The 24,091-nt window shown below is 32.2% G+C and overlaps 1 long non-coding RNA gene across 1 annotated transcript; it reads left to right on the top strand.

The window, feature by feature from the left end:
* Window positions 1-22,721: 22,721 nt before the first annotated feature.
* Window positions 22,722-23,652, top strand: LOC122196976 (uncharacterized). The gene is made up of 2 exons (XR_006189735.2): window positions 22,722-22,854; window positions 23,230-23,652. It is a non-coding gene; the product is annotated as an uncharacterized LOC122196976 (long non-coding RNA).
* Window positions 23,653-24,091: the final 439 nt, after the last annotated feature.

Below are 24,091 nucleotides of genomic sequence, written 5' to 3'. Positions count from 1 at the left end.
TTCTGAAAACACATAACTACCTTCTAAATGATTGTGTTTTTTTTTGGAGACAACTAGTAAAGAGAAGAAACAGTTTTTTCTCCGGATGGTTCTATCTTCTGCAACGTTAGTATTCCTCATATGTACGGGGATGAGAAATGTTATGAAGGAAAACAACGCTAATTTTGTATTAGACGCAAACATTGGATTTTGGGCTAGAAAAACGTGGTTGTGACCTCTTTTCTCTATATGCATTATTTCAGGGGTCTTTGCCCCCTTGGACCCTCTAAGGGCGATGCCCCTAAGGAACCCCACCAAAGGCGTTGCCTTTGGACCCCCACATTCTCAAGTCCTCTTAAGTTATCTAAATGTGCACTTCGTACCTTCCATTACCTTCCATCTCAGAATATAACCACAAGGTACTCAACTTGTCTCAAATAAAATCCTAACTAGACTACCATATTGATGACATTAAAATTACCAACAAAATTTAAATACGACCAAATGCTAATAATTTACACAAAAAACATATATTTATATTAAAATTTATAATATAATAACTATAAAAGGTAAAAATCTTTTAATATAATATTATTTAAATAAAATTATTGTTTTGTGATGTGAAAATTGGCCGACATAGTGGCATAAATATAACATATTTTTCTTCCATGAAAAATGCTTGTCGCTTTTGCGATTTGTTAGAAGCTTAGGGGTGTTTGGCTTAGCTTTTCACAGCTCAAATAAAATCCTAACTAGTCAAAAATGCCCTTCGATTAACGGACAAAACTTAACGTCTATGAGGTTTTTAAACCACGGGGACTAAACTTCAGATTTTGGATAACCACAGGGACCATTTATGATGTTTTTTCTATACAAAAATTATTTATATTTTTTTAATATTTTCGGGACATTAAATTCCAATGCAATCAACTGTCATGGCTTGTTTTCATAAACCCTAACATGTTGCCGCCACAATGATACTATTTAACATGTAAATCTGGCCAACCATTCAAAATCACTATTTTTCTCATTTTTTAATGAGATATGCCAACATACAATTCTTGTTAGATCAATAGAACTTTTCGGAATATCATCTTGTTAGATCTTTGATGCTTTTCTAGTTTATTCCATTTGTCTGAAAACAATACCAAGTTTTTAATTCAAGATTCATCATTGGTGTAATGAAATGAACATGTCATTGTACGAAGAAGAGTCATTGAGTTCACAAGTCCTATATGCATAATATGTCATGTTTAATGGTGGGTAATAAAAGAAAACATTCAATTTAGAAATAAATAAAGTGTCTACACATGAAACTAAAGTAACAAGATGACAACATACTCTCGTGAAGGAATTTTGCTTTTTCCATTTTCCTCATCATTCTAACACCCATCACAACAAAATAATATATTATTTTAATTTTAATTTAATTTTATTCTTTTTTCGTACCGATTACGTACTTTAAATCTACATACTAGATTTCTTGAGCCAAGGAGACATGGTCCCAATACCCATCTTACCCTTGTGTTTTAGTGTCTCTTTGAAGGACAAAAGGTCAGTAAAACAAATTGATCTAAAAGCTAGTTTGCACGACATCTATGTTCTCCATCAGCTATCATTGATGTCGTGAAAAAACCTTTTACACATATTGTGTATAATATGTTGATACCATGAGAAATATGTCTAGGATATTCTATATGCATAAACATATGCTTGTTTTGTTTGCCTATAAATGGTTTTCAAGTAAAAAATCATTTGGTAAGTCGCATGCATATGGATAACAACTTTTAAATGTGTGGATGTATTACCGGGTAATTACTCCTTGGGCAGTAGATCAGTCATCGTTTCTACTGCCAAGGGAGATTTGCCTCGCAATTCATCATCTACATCAAGTCAGTTAGTTAAGGTAAGTTTCTTTATAAATGCAACTTAATATTGCTTCATAACTATGGACCAAAAGGCATTATTAGCTATTTTTGTGTCTATATTAAAGAAAAAAAAGGCAATACAATTTTATTGTTTATAACTATGGAGATATATTAGATATTCTAAATAATCCATTGTGTTGCAAAATTTTATGGGATGATTTGCCATATTATGGATTGTGGCTTGAATATCTAAAATCTTGATAGCAAACTCGGTCTTCGATTAAGACACCGACTCTTACATTCCACTTCATCTCTTAGGCCGAAGGGTATGGAATAGAAAGCCACAAGCCCTTCTCGTGGACAAGTGGCGAAGTGGCCACGATCGTGCACACCATCTGTGGTGCCATGGACGTGGTGTTTCGTGGTACGTAGCACAAAGCGCAACAAACAAACGAGGAAGAAAGGGATGATTTTCAAGAGCTAAACGACTAGTTTCTTAAATATACTAGGCGAATGCCCACGCGTTGCGCAGAAACACCAATCTAGATGAAATATTTAAAAATATATGTTTTTTTTTTAAATAGAAAAATAACATTGTTGTTAAATTTGATATGATAATTCGTATACTAAATTGATATAATATATTGATTACTTTGAATTATATGATAATATATACATCTATTATAAGTACATAATTTCAACCGTTTGAATGAGTTCTACCCGCAAGTTACTCATGAATAAAATTAAATATAGTATATGGTTTAATGTTATTTATAGTTGTTGTTATTGTTAATTAATTTTTTAAAATATACTTGCTTAACGTTTTAATTTCTACCATTATAATTATTTAAAAATCAAACATTATTTTTTGATTTTAAATGTAACAATATAATCATTTATATAGGGTTATTTTTAACTATTGTTATTGTAAGTTAATTTAAGCTACTTATTTGAAAACTTTTAACGATTATACAAATATCTTTAGGAAATATTTTACTTAAACTGAGATTATAATTTAGTTTCTGAATTTAGCACTACAATTTATCAATTTTAATTATTCACAAAATATTCAGTGGGTTTTTTAAGTGGAACTGAAATTTATATTTAAGTTGACATTGTAATGTTATATTTAAATAAACACTTTAGGTATTTTGTCCAAACGGTTCTAAAGTTATAGGTTTAAATTGATAATGGTTTACATACAACAACATATTAAATCAAATAAATAAAGTATAATTTGTCAAAAGTTAATACCATAACTTTATAAGTAGAAATAAAAATATTATTTTAATATTAAAATTTAGTTTATTTATGATTACACTTTAGGTTTGATATATATTAAACTTACTAACCAACTTAGAATCATTATTATAAAGATACTATAATTTATCACTTTTAACTAATTTCAGAATATGGTGAAAGGAAAAACGATTTCTTTATAAGTATATATTTCTTAAATATATAAAAAGAAATCCAACTTTGTTGTACATACTCTTCATCTCATCGGTATAATGTCACTTTAATTTCACACACAATCTTTTATTACTTTTAACACTATAAGCAATAAATTTTTCAAAAAGTACTATTCAGATGTCATTGTCACAACATTATTCAATGTTGTTACCACGTTTTTTTATCAAGAATATATGCATATCATGCATAGAAGAGACGTTGTCAACAAAGATCGGCAAGCTTCACATGAACATTTGGTACATGATTACTTTGCAGCTAAGTGTAATCATGAGTAATCATTTGAAAACCATTACCGTATAAATTCACGAGTTAGTAACGCTTTAGAGGTGCGATATACGGTTTTCAGCAAAGAACAGACGCTAGAGGTAGAATGAGTTTTAGTTGTATACAAGAATCTACGATTGCATTTAACTATCTAGATTACGGTATTACCTATAACGGAACGGATGAATATTTGAAAATATTTGTGAGAATCACATGAGTGTGTGAAGTGTTTTGTGTGCACATGACTTCTGCAACGTTAGTATTCCTCATATGTACAGGGATGAGAAATGTTATGAAGGAAAACAACGCTAATTTTGTATTAGACGCAAACATTGGATTTTGGGCTAGAAAAACGTGGTTGTGACCGCTTTTCTCTATATGCATTATTTCAGGGGTCTTTGCCCCCTTGGATCCTCTAAGGGCGATGTCCCTAAGGAACCCCACCAAAGGCGTTGCCTTTGGACCCTCACATTCTCAAGTCCTCTTAAGTTATCTAAATGTGCACTTCGTACCTTCCATTACCTTCCATCTCAGAATATAACCACAAGGTACTCAACTTGTCTCAAATAAAATCCTAACTAGACTACCATATTGATGACATTAAAATTACCAACAAAATTTAAATACGACCAAATGCTAATAATTTACACAAAAAACATATATTTATATTAAAATTTATAATATAATAACTATAAAAGGTAAAAATCTTTTAATATAATATTAGTTAAATAAAATTATTGTTTTGTGATGTGAAAATTGGCCGACATAGTGGCATAAATATAACATATTTTTCTTCCTTGAAAAATGCTTGTCGCTTTTGCGATTTGTTAGAAGTTTAGGGGTGTTTGGCTTAGCTTTTCACAGCTCAAATAAAATCCTAACTAGTCAAAAATGCCCTTCGATTAACGGACAAAACTTAACAGAGTTAGTAATAAGGACCAATCGTCAAAAGTTTTGAAAGCACAGGGACCGTCTATGAGGTTTTTAAACCATAGGGAATAGACTTCAGATTTTGGATAACCACATGGACCATTTATGATGTTTTTTCTATAATAATATATTAAAGGAGAAATCATATTTGTTTAATTAATATTGGTCAATAATTAATTAAGAATTAATTTTGTAATCTAGTGTATTTAATTAAACTAGCGGGGCTGAATTGTAATTATATGATAGTTGCAAAGTAGGGCAATGGTTACCCTAGATATAGGTTGGACGAATTCAAGGGATAAGGAACCTTGAAATCGTCCAAGGATAGGGCTTTCAAGGCTTATCTTTTGGTTACTTGGTGGGCAAGCAACTGGATAAGGACTGAAACCCTAATCTCTACCCTATATAAAGACTCCTAAGGCTATAGAAATCGTCCACTTGATCCCTAGGATTCCTAGAGCCGATTTCTACCTCTTCTTTTCTCTCTTTATTGCCTCTCCATTTGCTTGTGGTGTTTGTGAGCCATTAGAGGTACTACACTTGTGGTACTTGCTTTCAAGACTTAGGGTTTGAAGATTTGAGTTGTTATTGCAATATAACAACAAGAGGTATGTGATCTATCCTACTATATGAATTTCGAAAATACTAGGAGCATGTTAGGGTTCTCCATGTGTTCATAATGTTGTGTATATAATAGAGAAAACATAGATCTAAATCTAGGGTTGCATGCACATATATGATTGTTTGTACATAACCCCATCAACATTTCCATCAAATCTTGGTGCATCTCGTAAGGGTAGTAGTCCTCATAGGACTTTTTGGAGTTCCGCAATCATCGTTGCGAGCATGATGTAATGAACCTTTGTAGCATCTCGCTCGTGGGTTTTGTAAGCAACGATTTCTTCAAGAGTAGCAGTGTTGACATTAACCTCTTTCAACTCCTTATCGAGAACATACTCCTTGTCCTCATAATGGGTGACCATGAGAATTTTGCGGATCCAATCGTTAAAATTGGACCCATCAAATATCACCATCCCACACAAGTTCATGAGTGACAATGAGCCGGAAGTGGTCGAGCTAGAAGCGTTGTTGTTGTTCAAAGTAGACATCTGAAATAGAAAAGGAACAAAGTTTGGATTAGATAAGAATCCCCAATTAAACATCCAAATGAGAAATTAGGGCTAGGATCCAACAACATTATTTACAATTTAGAAGAGGGATGTCGTAATCTAAACTACAAATAATTTGAAGGTAGGTAAATGATGATTTACCAATTTCCACCATGAAAAATGAAAAAGACAATTAAGTTTTAAATGAATTGAAATTCCTAGATCTTTTGAGATTCATTGAACTTTTCGATGGTATGTTTAAATCTCGATTTTCCCTTCAAGTTTGTCACTAGGATACCGAGGATCACAAACAAGGTGTGAATAACCATGCAAATGTACTTGGTACTCTCGATGTTATTTATCACCTAATCAATGTGTCGGTTAACCACACACACTCCATTGATCTGTAATAAACATCGAGCCACCCTTTGCCACCATTGCTAGTCCATATTAGTGTGTCGGTTATCCACACACGCTCCACTAACAACTTGGCAGGGTGCAAAGTGTAATTTCATGGAATAACATCATGTCATATTTTTCTTAAAGTAATTAAGATTGGGAATTTTATAAAAACATTTAGTTACTTTATTAAACATCATACTTTTAATGGGGAATTAGTTGCCCTATCCTACCCGTTCGGCTAACAACCCTCCACCAATCAAGGAAGCGGTGGGTGACAGTAGACACCCATTAAACTATCATTTTATAGGCAGCAACCTTATACCCCCCTTATCGATCGACTTCGTGAATGAGACCTACTAACGGTAAGACTAGCTTAATCTTATACATATATATATATATATATATATATATATATATATATATATATATATATATATATATATATATATATATATATATATATATATAATAGTATAAGGGTTGTATTTCAAACTTGTAAAATTTTCGGGTTTTGGAATTTAAATATTTCAAAATTAAACTTTTAATCAAAAATTTAAATTCCAAAACTTGAGGGCAAGTTTTGAAACTTTTCAAAACATCTTTTAGATCAAATTTAAAAATTATTAATTAATCATATTATTAATATTTATCACATAATTTGACCTAATCTTTTTTCTTTACAGGATAATTCAAATAAAAAATACAAATAATTAAATTTATCTTATAAAACAAGTAATTATCTTATTTTTGACAATTATCCTTGGGAAATCTCCAAAAAAGTCCCAAAATTTTAGTCAAATTTATGAAAAAGTCTCAAACTAAATTTTGTTTATAGAAAAGTACAAACTACCGGCTAAAACTTCGAAAAAACCCTTTTTGGCCGGTTTCGTAGATTTAGTTGGTATTCTGTCCTTTTTCGTTAGTTTGTTCAAATTATTATGACTTTTTTGAAAATTACGTGATAACCAAAATATTAGGACTTTTCTGAAAATTACTATGAAATTAATGGATATTATTATTAACAAATGGTTTATAAACATAACAAATATTTTTTTTTTATTATAAACAAAGGAAATACATTTGTTTCTAATTTCTAGGAATAGAATGATCGATATGGTCTATTGTTTGTTGACCACTTCAAACTCCTTATGTTCCTCCTATGTATCGTTATACAAGAGTTGATAATATTTATTAATACACAATCAACAAGTGTTTACTTTCTATTAAGTGTGACGCTATAGGATCACATGTTATTAGAAAATATCATTAAATAATAATTCTTGAATATATAGATATTTCATACATTATCCGATAATGAAAAATTTGAGTTTTATCAGTCAAAATCATTTTCGGTAATTATCCAAATTCAATTTTAGTCAAAATCCCAAAAAATCAGCCACCAGACAAGCCGACTCGCCGAGTCACAGAACTGGACTCGTCGAGTAGCCCTGACTCGTCGAGTTCATCTGGTGACCCGACGAGTCCATCAATCAGAGGCTGAAATTTTTGACTTTTGAGCTTGAACAAATTATCTATGCATCAAATACAAAAAAGAAACGATCTACGCTCTAATACCACTGTTGGGTTATGAGCAAAACAACATTCCTATGGTGTTCATGCAAACCCTAATGCTTGGATCTAGTTTTTCTATTTGTACATGCAACAATTGTCCAAGACTTGCAAACCCTAATCTAGCATACAAAAAAACGAAATTAACATCTAATAAACAAGTTAGAAAGTTACCTTTGATTGTTGCTTAAAGATCTTTAGCTTTTGAGAACCTTAGCACCTCAAATGTTGTGCCTTTAATAAATCACAAACACCAAAGCAAGTTGGAGAATAATAGAGAGAGAGAGAGGGGGGGGGGGGAGGTAATTTTCGGCTCTTAAACTCTTTTTAGGGTTGTGGTAGCCAAAAATTGCAAGCCAAGGGGTTCCTTATATAGGTGAGGAATTAGGGTTTCAGTCAAATGCTTATCCGGTTGCTTAGGCTCTAAGCATCCCATAAGAATCTTCCAGAATCAACCCCCTTGGACGATTTCATCATGGGCTTTCTATCACATAATTACAATATCAGTTCCCTTAATTCAATTAACCTCTATTGACCACAAAATTAATTCTTGACCAATGTTAATTAAATAATATGATTTCTCCTTTAATATATTATTCATATAATATATTAATAAACTATAATAACCTCTTTCTCCATTATTCATCCAGTTAAGTTGCTTCGGTGAAGGCAACCCAAAAGAACCATGCTACAATTGGGTCAAGTACATACCAAATATAGTTATGGACTTAGACACTAATCCAACATAAAAAGGAGGAGCAAAACAAACAGAAAGGAAAAGACTGGGATCAAGTATACATCCATACTAGTCAAATAGACGATTTAGAGGGGACATAAGTCATAACCAAGAAAGAAAAAAAAGATCAGAAAAGAAAAGGGAGACATCTAAGAAAACAAAGGAACATCTACACAGAGCTGGAGAAGCGCCGCCTGAAGTGGTGGAAGCTAGGCAATACAAATAGGCCTTTAGTAACCTTAACTTCAAACTACATTTCACGGGCTACATTAACGAAACGATGATCCCAAAGGGTTTAAGTGATCTGAAGGTGCAACTATACGATGGAACAAGAGATCCAAACGACCATGTTTCTGACTTCCAGTGGGCAATAAAAATGATTCCTATGGAGTCTATACTTCGCAGGAACGCTTGATAGGTCTGCTCGATATTGGTGAGCAAGCCTACCACCCAGAAGCATAGGGAGTTTTGAAGAGTTATTCATGAAGTTTTGCAATAGCTTCATCCAGCAAAGAAGGTTTCAACAGCAAGCCCATACAATATTTGCATGTAGACGACATGAGGGCGAATCTAACAAGGCGAACTTCAAATGATTTAACAATATTCGTAGGAAGATATTGACAAGAGACGACCCAATAATCACAACAGCCTTCACGTATGGTCTACTATAGGGAGAGTTATTCAGGTTTGGAAACTGGATGGAAGAGAATGGGTCAAAATTGAAGAAATGATACGAAAAGTCAACAAGTTCTTGAGGCAGGAAGCAGGAAGTTCCAAGAAAGCTAGGATGGAAGGAAAAGTTGTATCCATAAGAGGAAGAAGAGAAAAAAAAGTAAAGCAGTACAATCCACAACTTGCTAGGGGAAATTCTCGATTCAGTCAAAATAGGAGATTCCCCTACAAAGGAAAAGGAAGGAAAGATGACAGGTTTCAACCATATCGTCAAGAAACGTACGAAGCATATACTCCCAGAAGTCCGGACAAAGGCAACAATGAGAGGAATTGAAAATACCCCGGGGACCCAAATCAATATTGCGATTTTCACAAGAAGTTGGGACAGGTAACAATGGGTTGTGAAGCCTAAAAAGAGAAAAAGATAAGAATCGAGCAGCTAAGTCAGGGGTAACACCTACCTCGAAAAAACAGGAAGCAAGGGTATACAATACCAAGACAATGATTATGTAGGGGGAAAGATAACATAAGACCCATTAAAAAGAGAATGGGCAAGTACAGAGTTTATTCATCATGACCTGGTACCTTTCAATCATCAAGGTACCGAACTACTATCTATTAAAGGACCGGTCGGAAGAACCATGATTCAGAGGATCTATATCGACAATGGAAGTTCAGTCAACATCATTTACGAACGTTGCCTATGATGTCTACCAGAAAAGATCAAGAACTACGTCATACCTCCTACCCTCTCGGTATTGGGATTCACGGGGAAAACTGTTTGACTGATGGGAAAAATATTATTGTCGTTTACATTAGAATACTACACCAGAAATAAGCTAAAGACAATTTTGATGGAATTTCTCATAATGAACACCTCTTCTCCCTATAATAGGTTGTTAGGAAAAACGGGCTTGTGGCAGTTACAAGCGGTTCCCTCAACTGTTCATGGTTTGCTAAAATTTCCATCAGACGAGTGCATCATAATGGTTAAAAGCATATTGTTAGATCTTCCCAAAAAAAAGTCAATCAGTACACCCAGATGTTATACAATCAAATGTTGGATCAAAGGAGAGAAGATCGTCGGTAGAAACCAAGGAAATAATAGTCAACGAAAAGCACAAAGAACTGATAATCAAAGTCGGTAGCGAGCAACCAAATTCCTTGAGAAAAGCCTTAGAAACATTGTTAACAAATTATATGGACTTATTCGCATGGAAAAAGTACAATGTCAACTAAACAATGACGTAGTGGTTGAGATACTTTGATCCATTCTTAGGTGATTGTAAATCCTTCATAATAAATGAAGGTTTTTTTTTTTTTTTTTTTCCACATGTCAATCTCTCATGAGTTTTGACACTTGTCATTATGTGATATTTTTGAAATAAATATTATCCACTTGTAAATTTTTGATTTGTTTCAATTTTTAAAATAAAGTCATACTTATATATAAAGTATTAAATATCATATATATTATATTAAATTGCAATAAATATGCTTCTTTCTTTCTTATTTTAAAGTTGTATATTAAAAAATATTTTCTATTTACATTTTAATTTAATGTTTAATCTTTTTTTAAATCAACTCGTATAATACACGGATCTCACACCTAGTTTATAATATAAGTATTATGAGTGTGTGTATGGGAAAGAGATGTCCCCATCCCTGATTTCTTACTCAGGTTTTCCTTATCTCATCCACACACTCAATCAACTTGATTATCGTGTTTTCCGTCGGGGACAATGTTTTTTTTTTGTCATCCATTTCCTTTGCCTATTTCGACTGTGGATGAGACGTCTCTATCACACTACACTACTTGATGATTTATTATATATGACTATGTATAAAATAGTAATTGTTGTACGGAATTAAATTTTCAATTAAAACATTGTCATTATGTTGAACAATATGATATAAGAGATACGTATATAACATGGTTATAAGTTGAAAATTTCTAATAATTATTTACTTATTATTATTGGGTACAATTTATATCACCCCACTGACCCCCTACAATGCATGTTAAATTTAAATTATGTTTAAATAATTATTAATAAAATAATAAAAAGTTAACTTTATGAGTTCAATTCTTTTTATGTGCAAGAAGATGACATAATGTAGTAAGAAATGACCGATATCGTCTATTTGGATAGTACCTATAAATACAAGGAAAAAAGAAAGAGGAAAGTAGCTGCTACCTAAGGATATAGACAAAATAAGCCACATTTATGAAGCGATCAAAAGCACTAACATTCAAAACTTGCAAAACGCTTCTTTTCTCATGAACTTGATCATGTGAAGTCAGATTGTTCAAAATACATAAGCGGATCAAGAAAAGTATAATTTCTATATTGGCCACTTCTAAATTTTATTTAATTTGTATACCTAAAATTTTGATGCTACTACTCATTTAAGTATTTCTATGCAAGGTTGCCTGAGCCGCTGAAAAACAAATGATGTTGAAAGATACATATGTGGCTAATGGAAAGCAAGTTGAAGTTGAAGTAATTGACATTTTTCTTAAGATAAGACAAAATTTAGTTTCTATTTAGAAAAAATCTAGTCATTATTGTTCATTTGGAAGTGATGAATTTAGTTTCTCTTTTATTACTAATATTATGGGTACTAGTTAGGGGTGTAAGTGAGTCGAGCTACTCGGGATCGACTCGTTAAAAGCTCAACTCGAGATCGAATTAAACGAGCCTGAGTCGAGCTCGAGCCTAAACATGAGACTTGTTTATTAAACGAGCTCGAGCCGAGCTTCAATTTGTGGGCTCGCGAGCCTAAACGAGCTTAAACGAGCCTATATATATATATATATATATATATATATATATATATATATATATATATATATATATATATATATATATATATATATATATATATATACATACATACAAACACACACACATACATACACACACACATACATACATATATATATATATATATATACACACACACATATATACATGGAGGCTCGTTTAGGTTCGATTAGGCTCGCGAGCCCACTGAATTGTTCACGAGCCGAGCTCGAGCTTCATTTTAAGGCTCGAATCGAGCTCGAGCTCGAGCACGAGCTTCCTCAAAATTAAACGAGCCGAGCTCGAGCTTGGTCAGGCTCGGGCTCGGCTCGACTCGTTTACACCCCTAGTACTAGTTCTTTAACATGTTTGTGATTAGTCAACAACAAATATATTATCAACACAAAAACTAGTTAAATATTTATCAACAAGTTAGATGAAAGCACTTGCAAAAATGCACCAAACATACTTAACTCATGCAAAACCGTACCGAAGAATGTGTGTTAATGTCATATTGGAATCTTTCATTAACATGACACAACCTTCCAAAACTATATAAAATTTTCATCATGAAAAATGACTTGGAGGCATTTGAATATATAGTAGGAGAAAATAACTTTTGACAACATTGGCGGCTTGGTGCGCGAATTTAAACAAGCATGTGTTCAAAATAACCATTACAAAAAGTGAGAAAAAATAGGCAAATGTCACACCCGTGTCCGACAGTGGAAATGCCGAGCTATGCGGCATTTGATAGGAATCAAGATATTGAATACATCGAAGAGTATACAAAAAAAGTATAACATAAGCGTTACTTTTATTAATAATATAATATATTACATTGTTTTATTGTAGTATGAGCATAATAAATAAAAACTAAAATCCAGACACCGACACACAAATAACACTGCAAATCAATCCCTTGTATGAAATCTCCGATGAAATTACTAATGGGTTTTAGCCATAAGAACTTTCCTATGTGCGCATGCAAAACCCTAATGCTTGGATCTAGGCTTTCTAATTAAACATGCTTTAAATCCAAGACTTCTAATGACTAATTAGGTGTAATAACAATATTGAAACAGATCTAGAATCATACCTTTGAATTCCTTGTTGATCTTGTTGTCTTGGAGCTTCTAGAGTCATAATTGTCACTCCTCTAATGGCTTACAAACACCAAATAGCAAGGAGGATGATTTGGGAGAGAGGAGAGGGGAGGAAATCGGCCACGGTTTCTATGCTTTTGATGAAGTGCCGATTTCCTTTAGGCATAGGGTATATTTATACTTGTAGACTCCTTAAGGGTTACAACCTAAACCCTAATCGGATAATCTTCTCTTAAGGCTATCCAAATCCTTTCCATAGATATCCCCTTGGACGATTTTGAAGCTATCATAGCTTCTAGAATCCGTCCATTATATATCTATATGGATTTACAGTCTAAAGTTTAACTATCAAACAATTGACAGTTTATACCCTCTTATTTAATTAATCTCTTTAAGTCACCAAATTAATTCCAATTAATTCTATGACTTATATTAATCAAATAACAATATATTATTCTTTATATTATTCTCATAATATATTAATAATATTTACTCTCTCTTAATAAATCATCCTATCAAGTTGCTATGGTGAAGGCAACCCAAAAGGACCATGCACAACCGGGTCAAATACTTGCCTAATATAGTTGCAGCCTTAGACACTATTCCAACAATTACCACTCCTGATTCTCATTTCCCTAAGAACACATGCGGTTTAAAATGTCAACCTAATTTTGGTGAGTTCACAAGTTTTTTTGTTTTGAAAATAGTCTTATGCATCGTTGTGTATAATTTTTAGAAGTATTTTGGATAATTGTTAAGATACTCTTTTAAAGGAATTTTGTTATGTTTTAATAATTATGTTTACTTTCCTTCAAAGTATTTTCCTTACTAATCGTTTCAAGTATGCTATTACTACTACAAGGCGTTCCCTCTAAGTAGTTTAATTAATTAAGGCTGACGGAACAATCTTATAATGAGTTCCCATAATCGAGCTTTCAACATGATATTTGCCCCACATGTTGCTTCATTGGACATCATAATAGATAAACAAAATTATCCCAATTATGTTTCGATCGCCAATGTTGTAGCTAGTAACCATAGGTAAGGGTGTCAGCCCCGTGTAGATCTTTAAATACATTTCCCTCTCACTTAAGATTTCATGATTATAGGTTGGTGATTAGCTAAAGTTTAATTAACTAACAGATGAATCTATTTTGATTAGCCTTATTGTATACTTTTGCTTTGTTACTTTGTTCTCATAATTATATTTAACTATATAATTATATTTGTTTAGTTGATTCGAATGAGTATTCGGGCAGAGTACAACCTAGGCATAATATTATCCACAACATTTGGACAGAGTAACTACAAGACCTAATATTATCCTAAGGATTTGAGCATATCAACGTTGCATACCGAATTATGATATAATATCTAATGATAATTTTAGAAATCAATAATTTATTAACTAGCATGTATTCCCCCGGGAAAACTTTTAAAAACGTAAAAGTGGGGTCGTGAACTCACCCTAGTAACGTGCTTGCCAGGGGCTCGGGAGTGTCGAGTCGGGACTCGGGATCACTCGAGAGCTCAGGGCGATCAAAGATTGAGAAAGGGGGTGTGAGAGGTGTGAGGAAAGGTTCTGACCCCAACTTCCTACTTATAGCAAGTCTTGGGGCGCGTGTCGCACATTTTCTAAGGGTGTGTGTCATGCGTGTCCATGGTGGCTCCACCCGGGCAAGGACATGTGTCACTATCTCGTCGGGCCACGTCACTCGTATTCATCCGGCATCAGAGTGCGCTCCACATGTGGCGTGTGAGTTGTGCAAACGAATTTTATTGATTTTGTAAATGTCGTAACTCCCGATATTAGCCCCATTTTCGACGTTCTTTATACCACGCGATGGAACGAGTACTATGACTTTCCTATAGGTTGTTTTAGTTGATCTAACTTTCTTTTTAGCCTGATAATTTGTAAGGAGGGGGTATTCTAAAATGAATTTATAAAATCATAACTCCCTCATACAAGTTTTGTTTTTTGTGTTATTTGTCTCAAAAGTCGTACATCAAGGAGTATTACGATTCTCCTTTTTATGACTTTAGGTACAACTCAACCAATCTCTGTAACTTTTTATATCGTAAAATTTTACACGTGACTGATTTTTATATTTTATAAAACTCACATCTCCTTAATATGAAGTCCAATTTCTACAGAGTTTATAATTTCATAATCATGTTGGTGTGTACTTTCCGAATATGTCATAATATATATGGTAACGTACATAATTTTTTGCGGACTCAACTTCTAGGTTTTTTGGCCTAACCAACCATATTTTTATGAATATGTAAGGACATACTCGCATATGTTATTAATATTAAATAAATTTTACTTCTTTAGTCTATTACATTTGTTTGTTTCTATTATTTCTATTGGCGGTTGGTGGCGTTTTTCCTTCGGTTGTCACATCAAAGGTTCTAAAGAATGTCCATGATATTCCAATCATGATTTTTCATATTAGTTTTCGCAAAATAACGTTGTCATTCAAATAGTCCTTAAAAGTCAAAACAAGTTTTGTCGATTAAGTTTGTTTTAGCACTTAACGTTACATGTAAAATCGAGATTTGTTACACTTGTTTACAAATTACACTAAAGTGATCCCCGAGTTTCGATCTTCTTGTGATTTGTCGTCTCTTTTAGGATCAGTTCTTCAGTGATCAACATCAATGTTGTCTAAATATAATTTTGAACAAAACCCAAAAAACCAAACTTGCATTAAGGACAACATATTGTTATATGAGTATTCTATTAGGAAAAACTTGTTTTAACGGCTTACACTTGTTTTCTAAAAGAAACAAAAATTATTACCAATGATAAAATGAAACATTTTATGTCATGCGTGCATTGCACTTATGAATGCCTAAATGTGAGATTATAACTTATGGATTCTGACCTTAGCCCCATGTGGACAACAACTATACACAGAAATATATATATATATATATATATATATATATATATATATATATATATATATATATATATATATATATATATATATATATATATATATATATATATATATATATATATATATATATTTTGTTGTGATTTTCTGCATGACGAATATTCAATTTCTTGGAGACCAGATATGCCTTCTATTGCCTTTTAGAAACACTAACATGATGTCGCTCTCACAAAGATACCATTTGTCGCGTAAAACCACCAATTCAAAATCACATTTTTAATTGGATATGCCAAGGTACAATACTTATCAGGACAATCGAACTTTTCTCAAAACCATCTTTTAAGATCTAGATGCTTTTTGTAGTTTATTCCATTTGTCTAAAACAATACTAATTTAGATGTCAATTTCATACTCAACATTAGTGTAATTAAAATGAAGACGAGAACATGTCATTATAGCAATTGTATCAGTATTGAGTCACTGAGTTCACATGCCATATACTCCTAATAGAGCATATACACCTAACAGGGCGTGTCTACTTGTGATTACAAAAATAAAATGTTATAGTTATAATAAATGAAATGGTTACACATCAAGCTATAGCTAAATTAACAAGATGACAATATTCGTTTGGATAGGATTCAACTTTCTCCATTTTCCTCATCTTTAGGACACCCATCGCAAATTGTAAGAATATATCCTTTTTATATTTATTTTTCATTTTATTTCATGTACTTAAAATCTACATGCTACATGACTTAGCCAATGAAACTTGATACCGATAATCATCTTACCGTTGTCTTTAGATGTCTCTTTAAAGGTCAAAAGGACGGTAAAACAAATTAATCTAAAAGCTAGTTTGCGTAGAATCCATATTATTCATCAATTATCGTCGATCTTTTGACATAACATTTACACATAATGTATATAATATGTTGACATCGTGAGAAATATATTTGGGATATTATCCAATTGTTTTATTTGGCTATAAATAACTTTCAAGTGAACAATATCATATGATAATTTGCATATGAATAAAGACTTTTAAATGTATGTATGCATTACGGGGGTAATTACTCATTGGGCAATACACCATTCTTTTCTACCGCCACCATTGTGACTAGATTTTGATACTACTAATACTAGTGTATTATTTATCTTTATTGAAAACAAAATGCAGTAGAAACTATATATGTGGCTACGGACACATATGTAGAAAAAAATATGCAAATGTATATTTAATTATTCTTCTACCCTCTCTTTAATAAAACTAACTTGATGTTTTTCATTGGATGTTCTGCGGTGAACTTTGTGTTATTCCATGTTTCATCATCCAAAGGATGATGTTGGCATTCACCAAGGTCATTGCCACCCATTCAAAGCACGATTTTACAAATTTAACTATGGAATCAAATAAGATTTAAAAAAAAGACTTGATTGCATTACAAATTGAAGGGAATGATCTGCCATAACATAAATACGTGGCTTGAATCTCTATAACCTTAGTATCAAAATCGGACGTATATTACGACTCTGAAGCTTGACATTTGGGTTCATCTCTTGTAGGGCTTGAAATTTTATTTGAATCCGGGGACCAAGTGCTGCATCTATATCACGGATCTGGCTGATGTTTCGATTTTTGAACTCCTTTGCTACAATGGCGAAGGGAAACGGGGTATCTATGTCTTTGTCGTCTTCATATTGTCCTTAAAAGAGCGGGATTGTTAGATTTTTTTTTTCAGGGTATGATATTAAAATATTTATGTATATGGAAACAACAAAACTTTAAAAATGACAACATTTGTTTAATAATTTGTAAAAAGGATAAAGATTTAGGCATAAGATGAAAATTGTAGAACATTTTTCTATGCACGAGTTCACTCTGGATAAATAATGAATTAAACGATTTCGAAGTCGCAGTTTGTGCTTATTTTGGACTAGTTTGGTTGTGGATTTTGCCTCCTTCAAGTTTGAAAAAAGTTTTCTACCCATTAAATATAGTTTTTTGTATTTTTAATTAATTTTCAATGTTTTATTTTTTTAAAAGAAAAACAGATCCACATCCCTAATCACCATCGCTACTTCATCCACCTTCACCATAGAGGTTAGCAATGAGTTTTCTAAACTATGCAAATAAATTAATGACAACGAAGAGAATCCAATTTGAGCATAAACAAATATTATTACTGGTCACCGATATAAGTGTTCACACATTATGTGCAAATTATATATACTGACATTTATTAAAGCAACATTTTAGAGATTTAATTTAACACAATACCTAATCATAAGGATAATGATGGTCGGAATACAAAAAAACTTAGGGACCAAATACACAAACTACTAGAAACCATACGAACCATTCATGTAATTTACCAGAGGAAAAGTTTTGCAAAATATGTGGTATATGTTGGAATGAAACAAATATATATTATTATGTAAGTACGAAAATGAGATGACATCAATGATACATTTGAAATGATACCAAGTGTTATATAACTAGTAACTGAACTCGTGTTTTGCCGCGAGTTTTTACATGTTTCTTTTTGTGGCAATGTACATTTTTTAATAAATGAACAAAAGTTCAAATAATAGAAAACATATTATATATAACCTGACTCATAGCTATGAAGCATACATAAAAATAAGCACCAAAACAGTATAAAAAAAATAATAAAAAAAAAATTAAGTCGAAACGTAGACAAACTCGGATTTGAATACGTCCAAACGTTGACCAACGTTAATTTATAACGACACATACTTAACAAAAGCAAATAAAGAAATTAGTTTTTTTTTAAGTCAATGAACGAAAGTTATTAAGGAAAATCAAAGTGTGTGTGTGTGTGTGTGTGTGTATATATATATATATATATATATATATATATATATATATATATATATACTATGGGAGGTAAACATGGAAGTTTAGAAAATGAAGGCGATAAAAATGACATTTTATAAAGTTCAAAGTTAAGGTGGTGAAAGTAATATTTTAAAAAATATAGGGGTGAAAAATAAATTTTACAAAGTAAAGAAAGTTAAGGGGATGAAAGTAATATTTACAAAATAAAGGGTTGTAAGTGACGGATTATACAAAGTTAAATGAATAAAGTTACATTCTAATGCTTGTATCTTATATTGTTAAGACTAAACTGCACAAATGGTCCCTATGCTTTGCTCAAAATTGTCACTTTGGTCCAAAAAGGTTTTGACTAGCACCACAGGTCCAAAGTTTTCATTTTGTTGCGATTTTAGTCAAATTTGATTTAGAAATATTTAAAATGATGAATTTACCCTTGATACTTTCTTTTTCTATTTTTTTTATTTATTTAAACTTTTTTCTGATTAAAAGAAAAATAAAAAGAATATATCCCTCCATCTCTCTCTCTCTCTCTCTCTCTCTCTCTCTCTCTCTCTCTCTCTCTTAATACAATAGCCCCAAACATCCTCGACCCTTAGTCCTTCCTCCCCTCATCTTTCACGCGTCGACCTTGCCGGAAGAAATAAACAGAAGCAGCGGGAGTCCGCTGGAACGAGCACCATCGGCTGCCACCGTAGTTCTCAGCCCACTCCGTCTTCCCCCTGTCATGACCCATTGCCATCAAACACCCCCAACGTGGTTGTTGCCTTCCAACTGTTGCCACCGTTCCAGAATTCACCTGCCATCACCCTCCACTTAAAACCACCGACTGTGTGGCCACTATGCAACCACCATAACTCCGTCACCACCCCCGTTCTCCCTCTTCTTCTATTAAATGAAGCTTGTATTGATCTATTGCCTTCCCCTTCGTCGTAAACGGTCGAACACAAGAAAAAACCAGACAGCAAGTTGTCGTTGCAGCTCCTGCCTTCGTCACCCACTCTGCCATCACCAGTCACAGCCACCATCTTCAACTTCTGTTCTTTTGATTTTCTCCAATTATACATTCTAGGGTTCGAATTACCCTCTCTCTATGGTGTGATTTTACTAGATATTGAAGCTTGGCCCCAAAAACTTTGAATTAGGTGTGATTAGGGCTCGAAAACCCTCAATTGGAGCAACAATGATAGCGTACCTGCAACATGCCCTTCTTTGTTATCATCGCCACTGAACACCCTCTCCGGTGAAGATGATGAAAGAAAAAAAATGATGGGTCATTTGATTCCTCGGTTAGGCCCTTTGCGATTCACACAAAAATTTGGCAATGGGGACTTATGTAGTAGCAGTAGCAACATAACAGAGGTGGTCGATGGTGGTGACCAAGAGCAGCTCTATGGTGGCAGGAGGCTGCCCGGCAGCCTAGCGGCTGCTTCTTTTTTGCTTATGTCGACAGTGGTTATCGAAAGGAAAGAGGGAAGAGGTAAGGCAGCAGGTTGGAAATAAGAGAGAGAGAGAGAGAGAGATTTCATTTTTATTTTTTTTATTTTGTAATAAAAAATTATAAAAATAAAATAGAAAATAAAAATTTTCTTTTTTATTTTTTCTTTTAGTAAAAAAAGTATTTAAATAATAAAAAAACTAAAAAAAAAATATAAGGGTAAAATAGTCATTATGAAAAAATTTATAGAAAATTGGACCAAACTCGCAACAAAATGAAAAGTTTGGACCTCTGGTGCTAGTCCAAACTTTTTAGACCAAAGTGGTAATTTTCAGCTAACAACATGGAGCATTTGTACAGTTTTATCTATTGTGAATGAAAAGAGTTGTAGATTAGCTACATAACCTTTTCTCACAAACAAAAGTTACATATAGTATATATTTATAATACTTATTATTATTGAAAATCAAATTAAACCAATTAATTTAAATATGAAAGTAAATAAATATTGCTAAACAGTATTAAATATACTATTTATCCGATGCTAAAATCATCCATAAAAATGAAGATGTAGAAAAGTATAAAATTTTAATTTTCAAAAAAGAACAAACTCATAAAAAAAAGACTTCTCTACAAAAAGGTTTGGAAAAAGATATAGACACAATTTTTTTTAAATGTTTGTAAAAAAACAAAATATCAAAAGTACTTTGCTAAGAAAATTTTGTAAAAGAAAATTTGACCAAATTTGAAAAATGAAATTAATATTTGACAAAAAGTTGTAGATAAAAATTTCAAAGCGACGAATTTGAGTTAGATTTTAAAATTTTAGCAAATTCCATAACAAAAAGGAAGTTGAATGAGACAGTTTGAACCTAATTAGTAAAAAAAAAAAAAAAAAAAAAAAAAAAAAAAAAAAAAAGCCGATAGAGGAAGATTGTTTAGATAGTATTAAAATTTGAGCTAGAATTCAAAATGAAAGAAATTGGATGGGACAGATTTGGATGAAATTCGGGTCAGATGGAAGGGTTAGCTCGGATCTAACCTTGACTTGCGTAGAAAAAATGGATGGGTCATGCTTCAAAACCCTCCATCTTATGGATGACAAAGGAAATTTCTTACCTATAGAAAACGCCACATAATATAAATAAATATAATATAAAGAATATGTAAATTGATTAAGAAATAACAAAATGATAACGTACTTACCGGATTTGAAAACTTTTACATTTTGATAGGTAGACATTATTTATTCTATATTGGTTCATTTTTGTTTTTGATGTTATAAGTTGGTAACAATACAATATTTTAGGTATTATATGTAGGTGAGGCCAAAAGAATGAGAGTATCTTTTCATTATTTTATATTTTTATTTGGTGAAACAAAAATGAAGAAGTAATCACTCATATAGATTGAAAAAGAAGAGAATAATTATTTATATACAAGGAACTCTAACTAACTGACATATATGAGCAACTCTAACGGACTACCAAACTCTTCTATAAATAAGTAAGTTAAATTACATAAAAGCCATTGAGTATTCCATTTTTCAATGCCAAATGCCAATATGAGATTATAATTTATGACATCTAGATTGTTGTGAATGTACCAAACTCTACTAAAAATATGTAAGTTAAATTACATAAAAGTTATTGAGTATTCCACTTATCAATGCCAATAACAGACTATAATTTATGACATCTTAGATTATTATGAATGTCCTTAGCCCCATGGACTACATATATATACGGAAACAATATATATCTTGGTCTTTGCTATACATGTCGAATATTCAATTCTTTGGGGACAACATATGCCTTGTATTGTATTCTTAAACACTATCATGATGTCGCTAACACAAAAGATACCATTGTTCTTGTAAACCCAACTATTCACAATCACCATTTTCTCACCTTTTTAATTGGATATGCCAAGGTATAATTCTTGAAAGGACAATCAAACTTTGCTCTATATCATCTTTTAAGATCTTGATGCTTTTTCTAGTTTATTCCATTTCTCTCAAAACAATACAAAGATAATTCAATTTCAAGATTGATTATTAGTGTAAGCGAAATAAAGACTAGAACATTGTTATTGTAGCATTATTTAGTCATTGAGTTAACACGTCCTATACACAATAATAGGGTGCATCTAACTGCGGTTACAAAAAGACAATTTTATAAGTTTGAAATAAATTAAGTGTTCACAAATGAATTTAAAGTAACATGATGACAATATTCTTTTGTGTATGTATTTTACTTTCTCCATTTTCCTCATTTTATGACACCCATCAAAAAAAAAATTTAACATTTATATTCATTTAACTTTATTTATTTTCCGTAATGATTTGATGTACTTCAAATCCATCATATGTTAGATTACTTGAGCCAACGAAACAGTACCAATAATCATCTTATCTTTGTGTGTCAGTGTCTCTTTGAATGTCAAAAGGTCGGTAAAACAAAACCTTTTACACATAATGTGATAATATGTTGATACTTTGAGAAATATGTTTAGGATATTCTATATACATAAACATATCCAATTGGTTTATTTGCTTATAAATGATTTTCAAGAGAACAATATCATTTGATAAGCTGCATATGAATAAAGACTTTATAAGTATTGTATAGATGCATTACGGGGTAATTACTCCTTGGGCAGTAAGACGCACAGTCCTACTGCCAAGGGAGATTTGCCCTGCAATTCATCGTCTACAACAAGTTACTTAGCCAAAGGTAAGTTTGCTTCAATGTAACTTAATAGTTCATTGCTTGGTAACTATGGATCAAAACTTGGCTTTATTCTCGTGTATTTCCACTCAAAACTATATTTTAAATTTTAATACTCCTATGTCATTTATGTTTTTTACTAATAGCTAAATTAATATTCATATGGTCTTACATGTTTTTTTTTACTAATAACTATAACTATATTTTAGTATTCACAACGGCTCAAACCACGATTTTTACAAATTAATTAGAAATACGGAAAGAAATCAGTTTGAAAAAAAAAGCTCTATTGCGTTGCAAAGTTTAGGGAATAATCTGCCATACCATAGATTTGTGGCTTATCTATAAAACTCTAATATCAAACTCCGTCTTTAATTACAGAACGGAGGATCCTTTGCTTAAACAAGAGTTGGATTGATGTTATAGAACGAAATCGTTATCTCCATTGATGCTGAAGAAATGCTAACAGAAATTGAAGGGTTAGCTCTTTTCCATAAACGACCAAGTTAGTGGAGTTTTTGCCATCCATCTAGACTCGATGCTCATCAATTCATCGCCATTCTGAAATCGACGATGCCATTGCGGAAGCCAAACCGGAGGACGTATCAGTGAAATTGAAAGAACTACTGGGTTCAGGCTTGTGGTCACAATTGTGGGAGGTGGAATCAATGATTACCCCACACACGTTCATATGAAAAGTAATCTAGAAAATGTGATTCCAGCAAGTAATCTATGGTTTCGAGTTTCCCTTTGTTTCCACCAGATTTAAACTAGAAATGAGTAGAATAAAAAGTTATTGGTTTGTGGGTTGATTTAAGGATCGGTAGTGGTGCAATAGCGATTAGAATTCTGATAAAAGGATTACGAAATTTTGGGAAAGTTTTTCAAAAGGAAATTGAGTAATCCAATCCATGTAAATAGTAATTTAATAATAATAACTGTCTTTTATATTTTTTAGAAAAATGATCATTTTCTTTGAAATAGGGCATTTCAGAAACACAATATTCATTTCGGATCAGTTGGTGGTAGGTTGAGGTTCGACTTTTGAATTTGGCACGGTACATTCCAGATTGAAAGAGTCGGTTTTGAAATACGAGCGTTAATATACAAAGGCTTTATTTAAGTTGAACAACGGCCTCATGCTCATCATGATTTGAGGCCCTAGCCCCTAAAATTCTTTATTTTTAATATTTTATAAATATTAGTTATTTTAAAATTTTACTTAAAGTATCTTTATTTAAGT

This window comes from Lactuca sativa, chromosome 3 (genome assembly GCF_002870075.4).
Source record: "Lactuca sativa cultivar Salinas chromosome 3, Lsat_Salinas_v11, whole genome shotgun sequence".
NCBI lineage: Eukaryota > Viridiplantae > Streptophyta > Magnoliopsida > Asterales > Asteraceae > Lactuca > Lactuca sativa.
Note: the sequence above shows the minus strand (reverse complement) of the source record. Positions and strands in the feature narration are given on the sequence as shown.